Source organism: Trichosurus vulpecula, chromosome 8 (genome assembly GCF_011100635.1).
Source record: "Trichosurus vulpecula isolate mTriVul1 chromosome 8, mTriVul1.pri, whole genome shotgun sequence".
NCBI lineage: Eukaryota > Metazoa > Chordata > Mammalia > Diprotodontia > Phalangeridae > Trichosurus > Trichosurus vulpecula.
The window spans coordinates 166,402,588-166,416,719 of NC_050580.1; positions in this window are offsets into that span (position 1 = coordinate 166,402,588).

Genomic DNA, 14,132 nt, shown 5'->3' on the forward strand with positions numbered 1-14,132 from the left:
TGGCACACAGCTGCTAAATAAAAGCCCTTCCTACACAAAAGAACAAAGGAATCCAAGGTCAAGCTGAAAGGGATGGAGTGAGGTGGTAAGAGTTGAGGAAGGGAAGTGAACTTTGTTCCACCACCATGCTTAAAATTGGAGCAAGTCTCAGATTTGAAAAGGTCAATGTAACATGCCTACCTGGAGGTTTTTCAGTTTCTGGCCTCCTTTCTTTCTTATAATGTCCTAGCAGAAAGGACCCATTAAAGAACATTAGAAATGGAGTCATCTATCTAAGAAATGGAAGGGACTTAAATTAATCAATCTGGTCAACATGTTCACATACAGACTAATAAGGTATAATTATCTCCATTTTACAAATGGGCCAACTGAGGCCAAAAGTAGTTAAATGATTTGCCAGTGAATGCTATTAGCAATCAGTGAAGGGAGGTCTAGGACCATGGTCTCTGGACTTCTAATAAACACTACTGGGGCTCAGAAAATTTGAAAGCTGCCACTTGCAGACTACAGAATTGTAACTAGACATTTCTATGCTTACCATGAGTATGATAAACCAGATCCTGGGCAAACAGATGAGCAGCAGGTGCATTTTAGTATACCATCATGAGGCTGTTCCCAGAGAGGCCATCATGTCACAAGGGGAATAGGTTAAGGTAGAATGAATGAAATGAATGAAAGAGTAGTTATTACACGCTCACATGTACTCGATGCTGGGCTAAGCTCTGGGGATTCAAATAGAAAAAGGGAAATAGTTGCTGCTCTCAAGAAGCTCACATTCTAATTGGAGGAGACAACATTTATAGAAGGTTCACCTGAAGGGCAGATAGGAAGGTCCCAAAGTCCTAAGGGTTCACCTGTACTATAGATGTCAAGGTCTAGGGGTCCTTAGGTTACATAAGTAAATCAGATGACAAGGTGGAAGGACTGCAGAGCATAGAGCTAAGGCAGATGATAAAGATTTTAAGAGGAAGTGGTGATACAGATGGGGAGGCCTAGTGGTCCTCATGTCATATGAAGGAATCAAGTTGTTGACTCCTATCCAGGGTAGAGGGGAACAGTTAAGAGAGGAGGGTGCCCTCAAGAGTGGCAAGTCTTTTTGCTACCTGGCCAATCAAGATAGGTTCTAGAATGGCTGGGGGCAAGGGGAGGCTCACCACCATCTGATATCTAAAGTTTCCTATTTTAACTAATTATTCTTGCTGATTTGTCTCTAAACTCCTGAAGAACTGCAAATGCTGCAGCTTTTAAATTTGTCCCTCTCTAAATCCAATACACAGGAGCAAAAGTCCTATCATTCCAACCCAGTTACAGCTCTTGTCAGACTGTAATAGTTGGTGTTACTTCATATCTAGTAACCAAAATTAAATTCCACATGAGAAAATTTGTCTGAAAAATGTCTTGATCTAGCTTGTTTCACAGGCAGGATTGTAAAATCTCCAATGTTCCCATGTGTCATGCCATGATTTACAACTCTATAAAGAAGAATTGTATGAAAATTCCATATAAGGTTGATTATGTACCTATCATAGTGCTGCTTGAAACACTAGCTTCAGAGAAATGTGGAGACTTTGGAAATGCTTGAGAGAAGGGCAATGATTATAATTAAATGTTTGAAAAGCAGGCTTTCTGAGGAATGGTTAGGGAAATTGGGATTATTTAGCTTAAAGGAGAAAAGGCTAAGGGATGAGATAATAACTGTCTCCAGAAGTACGAAGGATTATTAATATGGAGAATGATATATACCTGTATATATGTATATGTTCCATAGAAAAGAGTACAAGACAAAATAATATTAGCTTTGTAGCAGAAAGAGAGCAAACTCGATACAAGGAAAACCTTCCTCTTAGTGAGGTTTTGAAAATTGGTGATCTGAGAACAGCACATATGGCCCTTCTCTCCAATCACACCACAATGACCCTAGTGCAGGCCTTCATCACCTCTCATCTGGTCTATTACAATTACATCCTAACTGATCCCCTTGTGCCCAATCTCTCCCTCACTCCAATCCATCCTCCATACATCTGTGAAAGAGATACTCCTTTTTTTTGAGAATGATATTCCTAAAGCTTATGTCTGACAATGCCACTCCCCTGCTCAAGAAGCTGCAGTCACTCATTGTCACCTCTAGGATGACATAAAATCCCTCTGTTGTTATTTAAAACCCTTCACAGTCTAGCTCCATCTTACCTTTCCAGGGTAGTTACACATCGTTCCCTTCTCACCCACTTAGCATTCTAGCCAAACGGACTTACCTTCTATTTGCCATAATCAATATTTCATCTCCCTTCTAGAGGTAGCAAGGTGGCACAATGGATAAAGCACTGGGCCTGGAGTCAAGGAGACCTGAGTTCAAATTCAGCCTCAGACGCTTGCTAGCCATATGACTCTTGACAAGTTATTTAATCTCTGTCTGCTTCAGTTTCCTTAACTATAAAATGGGATAGCCTCCAGGGCTGTTGTGAGGATGAAAAAATATTTGTAAAATGCCTGACACACAGTAGGTGCTTAATACATGCTTATTTTCTTTCTTCCATCTCACTTTTTACACAGGCTATCCCCTGTGCCTGAACATACTCCTTCCTCAGCATTTTCTTGGACCCCACGATGCCTTCAAGGCAAAACTGAAGTGCCACATCCTTTAATAGTACTTACCTGATTCCTCCAGTTTTTAGGGCCTCACATATAATTTGCTGTTCAGTCATTTCAGTTGTGTCTGACTTTGTGACCCCATTTGGGGTTTTCTCAGCAAAGATACTGGAGTACTTTGCCATTTCCTTTTCCAGCTAGTTTTATATATGGGGAAACTGAGGCAAAAAGGGTTAAGTGACTTGCCCAGGGTTACATAGGTAGTAAGTTTCTGAGGATCAATTTGAACCCAGGAAGATGAGTCTTCCTCATTCCAAACCCAGCACTCTATCTACTATACAACCTAGCTGCCCACTAATAACTACAAAAATAATAATAGTAGTTAAGATTATAGTGCTTAGCATAGTGCCTGACACGTAAGCATTTAATAAATGCTTCTTTTACTTCTTTTCTTCCTTCATTCTCTCCTTCCTATCTTCCTTCCTTATTTTATTTCTATCTTCCTTCCTTCCTTATTTCATTCCTTTCTTCCTTATTTCATTCCTTCCTTCCTTCCTTCTAGCTTTGTATTTCTTTTGTATAGACTACATTTATTTATTTTTGAACAGCGGTATATGGGGTATGCAGAGAGCACTAGCAACTCCGGTGTAAGGTTTTACCAAGTGCCCTTTTCACAGCTGCTTATCCACTTTTGGTGTCCAACTGGTTACCGAACTCCCACCTGTGGCTGCAAAAAGCTGTAACATGCATAACAATCACACCTTGGTAAAAACCATCCCAGAAGACGGGCTGAACCAGACTGAGGGTAACCAACAGGCCCCAAACCAGAAGGTGGATTAGGAAGTTGTCCACCCCAAGCCTGTGAAGACTTCCCCAGTAGAATGGTTAGATGAGAACAGTTTGTTCTCCAAAGGCCATGAGAGCAGCTGAAGCAGTTGCTATGGAGCACTTAGAGCTTGATCAGACATCAAAGATGCCAAGGTCCTGCACCGCATCCTGGGCCATCATCAGTCATCTTGGTATTTGTCCTGCCACTGGACTTGGAGGATTCTGGAAGAGAGTGAGGCTGATGGCTTTGTGAAACTCTGCCTCCCTTAAATCCAATGCACGCTCAAGTCAAGACATCACTCATGATGTTACTGGTTCTTTTTGAAAAGGAAGAACAAATAACAATTTGTGAACACATTTTATCTGTCCAGTAGGATGTAAAATCCTTCGGGGCAGGAATTGTTTCACTTTGTTTTTGTACCTCCAATATCTAGCGAAATGCACTCTTCTACCTTCTTCCTCATCTGGAATCATTCAGGCCCCTGTCCCTCATCTCCTTCACTCTACTCTCAAATGATTGGGTGGCTCTGTTCCTTGCTAAGGCTAAATCTTTTCCAGGAATCTTTGATCCCATCTTTTCCAACAGATTCTCCCCTCCCTCCTCCTCCTCCTAGCATCATCACAGTCTTTTCTTCAGTATCTCATCTACTGGCTTTTCCTCTGCTATCTACAAACACACCCATTTCTTTCCCACCGCCCCCCCCAACCTTAAAAAAACCCTCATTTGATCTAACCACCCTCTGCTAATTATCATCATATAATTCTCCTCTCCTTCATAGCTAAACTCCTTGAAAAATCCATCTTCACCAAATACCTCCATTTTCTCTCTTCTCATTCACATCTAATTGCCAAATCTGACGACCTCTCAATCCTAATTTGTTAATATCTCTGCAGCACTGGCTCCTCTGGAATACTCTCTCCTGGTTTTTCTCCTATGTATCTGGCCTGCCCTTCTTGGCCTCCTTCCACTATCCCTGGGTGGGCCCCAAGGCTCTGTCCTAGGTCTTCCTCTCTTTTCCCTTTATAATATCTCAAATGGTCATCTCACCAATTCCTATGAGTTCAATTACGGTATCTATGCAGATATCCCTCAGTTCTACACATCCAGCCCTAGTATTTCTCCTAAACTACAATCCTCCATCACCACCTTCCTTTTGGACATCTCAAATTGTGTATCCCACAATTCATCTCAAGTTCAATATGTCCAAAACAGAGTTCATTATCATTCCCCCTGCCCACCAAAAAAAAAAAAAACCTAAATTTTCCCATTACTGCTAAGGTACTACCATCCTTTCAGGCAACAGGCTCATAACCACACTGTCTTCCTCAACTCATCACTGTCATTCTCCCCATATAGCCAATCCACTGCCAAATCTTGTCATTTCTCCCTTAAGAAACATCCCTTATATTCTTTCCACTCCCATAGCCAGCATCCCATTTCAGACCGTCATAACTTCTTGCCTAGACTACTGGAAAAGCTTTCTGTTTGGTCTCCCTACCTCAGGTCTCTCCCCACTCCAATCCATCCTATACTCAGCTGCCAAAGTAATTTTTCTAAAGCATAGATATGAGTATATCACTACCACCTCCACTTGATAAACTCCAATGACTCCCTATTACCTCCAGGATCAAATTTTTGTTTGGCATTTAAAGCTCTTTGAAACCTGGCTACTTTCTACCTTTCCATTCTTTTCCTACTGCACTCCCCTGAACAAAATATATAATTCTGTACTTCTTGCAATTCCTCATATGTCATACTTATCTGGTCAGGCCGCTGGATTTCAACCGGAATACACTGGCCACCTAGCTATTCCTCTAACAAGACATCCCATCTCCCAACTCTGAATTTTCTCTGAATTCCAGGCTGTCTACCATGCCTGGAATGATCTCATTCCTTGTCTCCATTCCTATCTTTCTTCAAATCTCAATTAAAATTCCACCTATTGCAAATGACTTTTCTCAGTGTCCCCCTAAAGCTAGTCTTCCCTCTAATATTACCTTTATTTTATCATGTATATATCTTATTTGTACAAAGCTATATGCATGTTGTCTCCCCAAATAGACTGAATTTCTTGAGGGTGGGAGCTGTTTTTGCCCTTCTTTGTATCCCCAGCACTTAACACAGAATTTGGCATACAGTAAGTGCTTCATAAATGCTTGTTTACTTGACTTTAGTACAAATGTTTTCAAACCCCTCTCCCTGGGACAAAACTCTGATTGCTAAACCCTTGTTGTGGCCCTATCATTTTCAGAATTCCTTACCCTGACCCCCTTAGTCAACAACCGGAGAAAGTTCTTCCTGTACCCATGAATCTCAAAAAGAAAGCCTTTCCTCTTTATGTCCTGAAGGTATAGCTTCTTTGGGTTTTGGCCTGGTACCATTTCATCCCTCTCTCATTTGGGGGAGAAACGTCTCCATCTGGAAGACTTTCTCTGGCTTCGCTTCATACCTCTATTCTGGCACACCCACCTAATATGAATTTCTTAAAGAATCAAATAAATGAAAGATCAGTGATTTCCCTCCTTCCCCCAAGGGTTATTGTAAGCTATCTACAACTTAGTAGGTAGGACTTTGGGAAATGCCTGTTGCCATGTCCATGCCAACATGTTCCCCAACCTCAATCTGGGTTCCCATACCCCTCTCCTTATATTATCTTTATTCTCCATCCCCTTGTGAATTTACCCTTATTTCTCATTCATAAAACAAACTAAATCAAAAAACAAGAACAGTTTGAATGGCCACCATTGTTTAGTCTAAGGATCAATTCCAGTCATATTAAGTCCAGTCCATTAAGTCATTGGCTCACACTTGCAACCTTCTCCATGGGGGGTCAGGTATTACTAACTACACATTTCTACTTCAATTACAGAGCTATATAATCTTATCACATCTCCATGACTGGACCAGGTCATATCACCAGTTTACTATATTTGAAGAGAAAACAGGAGTGATTACGGAACCTACTTTCTTGAAGGTCTTCGGGAATAGAAGCTGACACTCATTTGTCTGGGCTACTTTGTACAGAGTCTTGCCTAGAAGCAAGGTCATGAGCTTAATGACCTCTTGTGGTTCCTTCTTCCTGACATTATATAACCTCGCTATGTAGACAATCTATCCCAATAAAGTACCAGTGCAGGAGACCATGGTTTCTTCAGAACTCACAGTAATAAAGTGACCATTTGGACTCCTATGTAATTTTTCTTAAACCTGAAACCTGATCAGCCTTAGAGAGAAATGTTTGGGATATCCTCACCTCCAGAATGTTGATGGTTTCTATATTTTGGACAGTCACATCCATCACTTATTTAACCTATTTCTTCTCCTAGAAGCACAGATGTGTAACATTTGGTCACAGTCTCAAATTCCTCCCTTTCTCTAGGCAAGTGTATCCCTTACTGCATGGCTCCTATTTTGTAATAGGGATGCATTTGTCAGGAATTATTGTATATTATTGTAATCTACATTGCCATCCCCTCTAAATTGTAAACTCCATGAGGGCAGGAACTGTTTTATCTGCACCTTATAGAAGTCTCTACATAATGGTCCTTTCCAGCAGCTGGTGCCCTCTCTCCCCAATTACTCTGATTTTACCTTACATATATTTTGTATTTATGTATACATGTACATATTTCATTTCCTCCATAGAATATAAGCTCCTTGAGGTGTGGGCTCTGTTTCTTTTTTATCTCTGTATTCCTAGAACCTAGCACAATATACGGTACTTGATATGTTTATGATAAATACTTGTTAATTGATTGATTTGGAAATGGTTCTTTTAGCCCCATTGCTTGTCAAATAATGGACTTTATAAAAAATGTTTTAATTCTTTTGTTACATTTTGAGTTCCAAACTATCTCACTCCCTTTCAGACTCCCAACACTGGATTAGAGAAGGCCAACATTTGACACAGATATATATATATATATATATATATATGTGAAACCATATCATACATACTTCCACATACCAGTTCTTTCTCTGGAGGTACATAGCGTTTTCCTTCATAGGTCCTTTGTAGTTGATTTGAATATTCGCATTACTCAGAGTAGCTTAGACATTCACAATTACTCTTCAAACAATGATACTATTTACTATATACACTGTTTTCTTGGTACTGCTCATTTCACTCTTCGTTATTTCATGCAAATCTTTCCATGTTTTTCTAAAGTCAACCTGGCACATAGTATTTAATGGCTTTTTTCATTCTTCAGGTATATTTCATTACAGTAGTAATAATGATTGATAATAATAATAGCTTACTCTTAGTGCTTTAAGGTTTGCAAAACACTTTCCATGAGTTATCTCATTTGAGCCTCACAACAACCCTACAAGGTAAGTGCCACTATTCCCACTTTGCAGATGTGGAAACTGAGGCTAAGAAAAGTTAAATGACTTGCCATGCGTCTCACAGCCGACCATTGTTGAAGGCCATTTTGAACTCCAGTCTTTCTGATTCTAACTTTAATTCTATGTCCACTAACTACCCCCAAAAAGAGGATGTACAGCTTCTACACTAACTATAGCAAGGAGGGACTACGTATAGCCCCTTTAAATCTCTGTAGCATCAAACATATGGAAAGGAAGGTGGCTAGAAGAGTGTAATGAAATATAGCATTCCACATTGACAGCTCCCAAGCAGAAAACTTCCCCCAGCTGAGTTGTCTTTGCTATTGGTTTCAAAGTAAACTCTGTCTCCAATATCTAAGGGTAAAAATGAGAGATTTCTCCTCCTTAGGCCTGTATTCTTGGATATATAGCCTTTTTCCCAATCCTTTCTTCTCTGACAGTATTCTTTATACCAGCTTGTCCACTGCAGATGAATTACACAAACTCATCTTTACTAGAGCTTAAGGGAAATCTGCATTGAAAATGATACAGAGCTGAGATAAATTTCAAACATAGTTTTGTACTATTCATCCATGTTTTGAGTTTTTTGTTTGTTTGTTGGGGATGGGGGATGCAGTTGCATACCAACATTATAAAATGCCACTACCTTGAGTGGATTTATTCTGTTCTACAAATCAACATTAATTGAAATTACCCCTTCCTTCCCCCAACCCCCACACCTTCCTCTGGAATTTTTACCTGACCTTATTCCTCATGACTTCCTTTCCCATCTGCACCCCTGCCTACCCCTCATTTTGGATCTGCTGCTCTCAAATTAACACTATTATTTCCTGCTTGGGCCTCCTGAATCTGACAACTTATAGGATGCTGCCTCTGACCTATGGACTAGGAACTGGCCACTCTTTTCGGTCCTTAGACTCTGGCCCTTTTCCTAAGCATTCTCTTGGCACATGCCCCCTAAACCCTTCAGAGAGAATACCTTAGCCTTTTGCAGCAGACCACAATGTCTGAACTTTGTAATCCCTTATGATGATCCTGGGTGCAAGGAGTAGTTTCAGCATGCATTGTCATTACCAATTTTCAGGCTATAAAGCATGGATTTGCATGGGATGAAACCCCTCCCCATCCCCCAGTGTCTTGGACTTCATGCTTTTGAAGAGATCCTTCCCATCCCTCATGCTACGATGCCCACATTTTCATAGTTTCCTAGATTTAGAGTTGGAAAATCCTTCAAAAATCCTCTAATTTAGTCTCCTTACTTTTTATATAAGGACACTGGAGCCCAGAGGATAAGAGACTTGTCTAGGGTCCCAAAGCAAGGCTGGGATTCAAACCTAGGCCCTCTGGGGCCTAAATCCACCAAAGCCAAATCCACAATTTTTCTGTTGCTCCACGGCTGCCTCTAAAGCTCTTCCAATAGGTCTTTTCCATCAAACACACAAAGTAGAGCTGGAGTGTCAGGAGACGGAGAATAGGGCCAAATATATCTGATGATTAAGACATAAAACAAAACCCACCATCACTGTGAAATATTAAAGTTGAAAAGATATGTCTGTCCCCTTGGAGACTGGAGTTCATGAGCAAAGTGGTACAATTGCCATGAAATAAAGAAAACAGACAGGTTTCCAGTAACACTGATTGTGTCTAGACACAGAACAACTAAAAGCTGTTATCAGTCAGAACAGGGTTTGTCATCAATCTGTGAGGCAGGAAGGCCCAAAAGGGTCAGTGCCATGGGTGCCATTGCTATGCTGAACAGCTGCAACACCTGACCCGTCCCCAGGCCATGGTCAATTTAAGTTTTACCACAGTATATGCAGTCTCAGATTGACCCTCATCACCTAGTAAATAGTTTTCCATTGAATAAGTCAACCTAATATAATAATAGATCATATTTGTTTGGTACTTTAAAAAAACAAACCTGCTTTCATGACAACTCCTTTGGAATGTATAGCACAAATGTTGTTTACCCCCATTTTACAGATGGGGATATTGAGAATCAAAGTGTTTAAGAGACTTGGCCACTATCTCACCACTAGTGAAAGTCAGAATGATGACTGGAAAACAGGTCCCCAGATTCCAAGGCTGCCCATCTCTTAACATGGAATATCAGCTACAAATCCAAAAATTCAAGGTGAATTGGGTGTTTGACCCTTGAGTAACTCTGTGATCTTAGCTAAGTCATTTAGTCACCTTACCCTCAACCCACCACTGTAAAATGTAGATAATAATTCTTGACTCCTTGCTTCCTCACAGGGATAGCACGAAGTGACATAAATTCATAAGAAATCAATAGTTCTCCAAGATAAGCACTGTTTTAGTATTATTTTATTTGTATTTCTCAGATAAATCTTAATATTGTAACAATATAGTCATTGGCCAAGTGCCTTCTAACTCTTTATCTCTGAAATATAAAGATTTGTTTATAAGACAGGTAACCTAATCAATTGTTGCCATTTTATAACTTATCTCAAGTTCCTTCAGAGGCTTAACTCATCTATGTAGAATCAATCTATCAGTCTAACCTGAGCTAGGATTCCAATGCTGCATATATTCTTTTAGCGGTCTCTACTCGGCCCACTATGGAATTCCCCCAATGACTAAACCAACTCTTTTCCATGCTCAAGTCCACAATGTTACACCTTGGTGTCTACAAATGACCTTGCTTTCTACTTTACTGAAACAAGGCCATTCAATGTGAGCTCCCTCAAATTCCCTTCTTTTCACATCAAAATTTTCCTCTACCTTAAAACATTTTCTTTTTCCTTCTTGTCTCAGAGGAAGACATGGCTTTCCTCTTTCCCAAGTTCTAACTCTAACTTCCCAAGTTCTGAATGATTTCTCTTAAGTGGGATCCAATGTCTGAGATCCTGAACCGGATAGAGGAGCCTGGGTTTCAGTGCTTCCAACAAACAAATAAGGTTTTTTGCTTTTATTCTCAACTAAGGCCGAAAAAGGGCATTTCCATAGACAAATCAAAACACAAAAAGAAACTTCACTATGAAATCATGAATCTCCATTTCACACCGCATGATTTCTTAAGCATATATTAAATCCTACATAGTTTCAAAACTGTCCTGCTTTTTATTATCCCATTTTGGGAAGGCAGCACTACTCCAAACCCCTCTCCCCTTCTCAATTCTATCTTCCTTCCCCAATGAACTGGGAGAAAGACAGAAGGGAAAAAAACCCTTAAAACAAATGAGCACAGTCAAGCAAAAAGAATCCATAAAGTAGCTAAAAACAACTGAAGTATACTGAAACCAAAGATATCCATTGTATTTATGTGTTTTGCTTGTTTTCAATTTTTTTCCTAATGGTATTTTCACTCATATGGAATATCTATAGGTAATTAGGAAATATCTTAGATAATTAATCTTTAATTAATGTTAATATCATTTAAATGTATATTTGCTGGAAAACGCAGTATCTATTGGATTCTAGTTAAACTCTCTGATATAATTTGGGAAGAAGAGAGAGGGACCAGTAGGCAGTAATAGATATTAAAAGTAAAGAGCATCAATCAAACATTTAAACATATTTATGTGTATATATGTATGTATATGTATATATGTATAAACACAAATATATATTATATATGCATCTATTACATATATGTGTATGTCTTTTTCCTTGTTCTGTGTATCTTAAAAGTTATATGACTATTGATTATTTAAACTTTTTTTAAGAAAAAAATTCCCTGAGATATGTTTGCCATGCCTGATAATTTAATCTAACCAGGAAACAATTTCTAAGCTCGCTTAACAGACCCTTCCATTTGCCTGGTAGAATCTCCACAAATTTCAGGCATATTATCCAGAAGAAATTAACCAATAAATTTAACTTTGTTGAAACCAATACTAATGATAGTGACAACTCCTATTCATATAAGGATTTCCTCAGACCAACTCTGTGAAATAAATAATGCAAAAGTTATCTTTATTTTGTTTACTTATTTATTTATTTGATTACTGACTTGTCTAGGGTCACAAAACTAGCTTGACTCAGAGCCAGGATCAAACCAATTCTTTTACTGCTTACTCACATTACTCATAAATTAGACTGAGATTTGTCAGGGTGATATGAAGAGTTATCATGAAAATATGGTTATTGTTGTTAATGATGGTGGATTAATCAAAGTCTGATCTTTCTTTGACAAATTTGCAGATTTTCTGCTGGGCTGTCATTTATCCTTCTCAGCTTTAGCAGTTAAAAACTGCAAATGACTGACCAATTTAGATGGATGGTAATCTGACTTGCTGTATGTAAAGGTAGTCCTCTGGTTTTCCAAAATGGAAACAACTGAATGGTAGAGGCCAATTATCCTTCTTTTATCTTTTCACACAGTAATCTTTTCCCCTGCAGAAAGTTTAGACACTCTGATATTATGTTTAGCACTCTGATATTATTAATATATATCAATACTCGACAACTTATAATGTCAAATGTTATTAATACATTAAATTAGTACTGCAGACATGCATTATTTTCATCTTGGTTCTTACTTTGAGGTGAATTTTAACAACTTTTTTCTAAATGTGAAATAAATGATTCCCCTTAGTTTAATAAAAAAAAGTTATGTGGTTAATCCCCATCAACTACAGACTTGCCTTTGCCCTACTTTTTCATTGTTTATCTTTACTTAGCATAAATCAGACTGTTCCTTTAGTCATTAAAATGACATCGTCAGATGTTGCAGTCTGTGATATAGTAGAAATAGCAAAGAACAGAGATCCAGGAGATCTGGATTTGAGGCTTAGCTAAGATACTTATTAGTTAAGACTTGGGAAAGTCACTTCAGCTTTCAGAGCCTAAGTTTCTCCATCTGTAAAATGGAATGAATAATATTTGTACAACCTGTCTCACATGATTGTTGTGAATAAAGCATTTTTTAAAAACTTAATGAACTATATAATGAGTTGTTAGTTACCACTATATATCCTTTCTTCCTTTTATTGTTGTTTTTCAGTTCCTCTGGGATTTGCTTCTTATTTTAGAAATATTACCACTCCATCCCAGTCATTCCAGAGACTAGAATTCTGATCCTAAAATCAAGTCTCTGTGGTTGAGTTCTTGATACCACTCAGCCTATGTACCTGGACCTCTCCTATTAACTTATGGTAGACCTCTATGACATTATGCTGTGACCTCCTACAGAGACATTGCCAGACTTGGTACCAGTCCTCCATAATATGCTTATTTCATGTTGTTTGTCCTCTCTTAACTACTGTCCCACTGCTATCAGTTTCTGGGTCTTGGTCATCTCAAGTATGGCCAGTTCTGCTACTTACTAAGCTCTTGGTCTAATAATTCATCTCTTTCCACAGTAAATGAAAGCAAATGCCACCCACCATTTCCAAATAGCCAATTAGTCCAACCTTGTCTTAAGTATGAACCTAGACTCTGTATTAACAGATAATCATTCATTCTACCAAATTTTCTCTATCACAGTGCCCCTGTGTATGCCAGCTGTGCCAGCAGATTGATTCATAGCCTCAGGTCCAAAGTTTTTGAATACTTTGTTTCTGTTTCCTGATTTCTTTTGGTTTTTATTCTTGGGGTTTAAGGGATTCAGTTTAAAATAATCAGATTTTAGATTAGAGCTGGCCTTGCCTGAGGCAGAATTGTGAAGTAGAGGAAATTTATCCTGTACCTAGAATTTAAATGTAATTTTTCTTCCTTTCTTATGAAGTTCCTTCCTACTCAGAGAAAGGCCTGCTTTAAGTAAAGCAGCATGCCTGTTTGAAAGAGAAACTAAGGGTAAAAAAGAGAAATAGAAGTGATTTGTTAGTAACTGCAATGGCATTGAATTTGGAGCTATGTGAGAGAAATTACTCACTCTCCATATTTTCTAAGCTAGTGATCTGGTCTACTGCTAGACAGATATACAAAGAAGGTCAATAGAATGCATCAATGTATATGTTATATATATGACCTTTTTTCTATATATGTGTGTATATGTAAATATATACACGTGACCTAGATATAGACATATACCATTAACAGTACTTTTTCAATAGCAAAAAAAAAAACTAGAGAAAAATGGATGCCCCTCAATTAGAGAATGTCTTAACAAATTATGATAAATGAATGTAATGAAGCCTTTTTGCTCCATAAGAAACAAAAGATATGCAGAGTCAAAGAAATATTGGAAGACTTGCGTCAACTGATGACAAACAAAGGAAGCAGAACCAGTAGAACGATGTATATCCTGATTATAATAATATAAATGAAAACAATACTAAAGGGCAGCCAAACTCTAAGTAATTGTAATAACTGATCTTGTCCTTGAAGAAACAGATGATGAGAAATACCTATCTCCTTTCTGTAGAGAGATAGGGGACTACTGAAGCTGAAGACACTAGCAGAT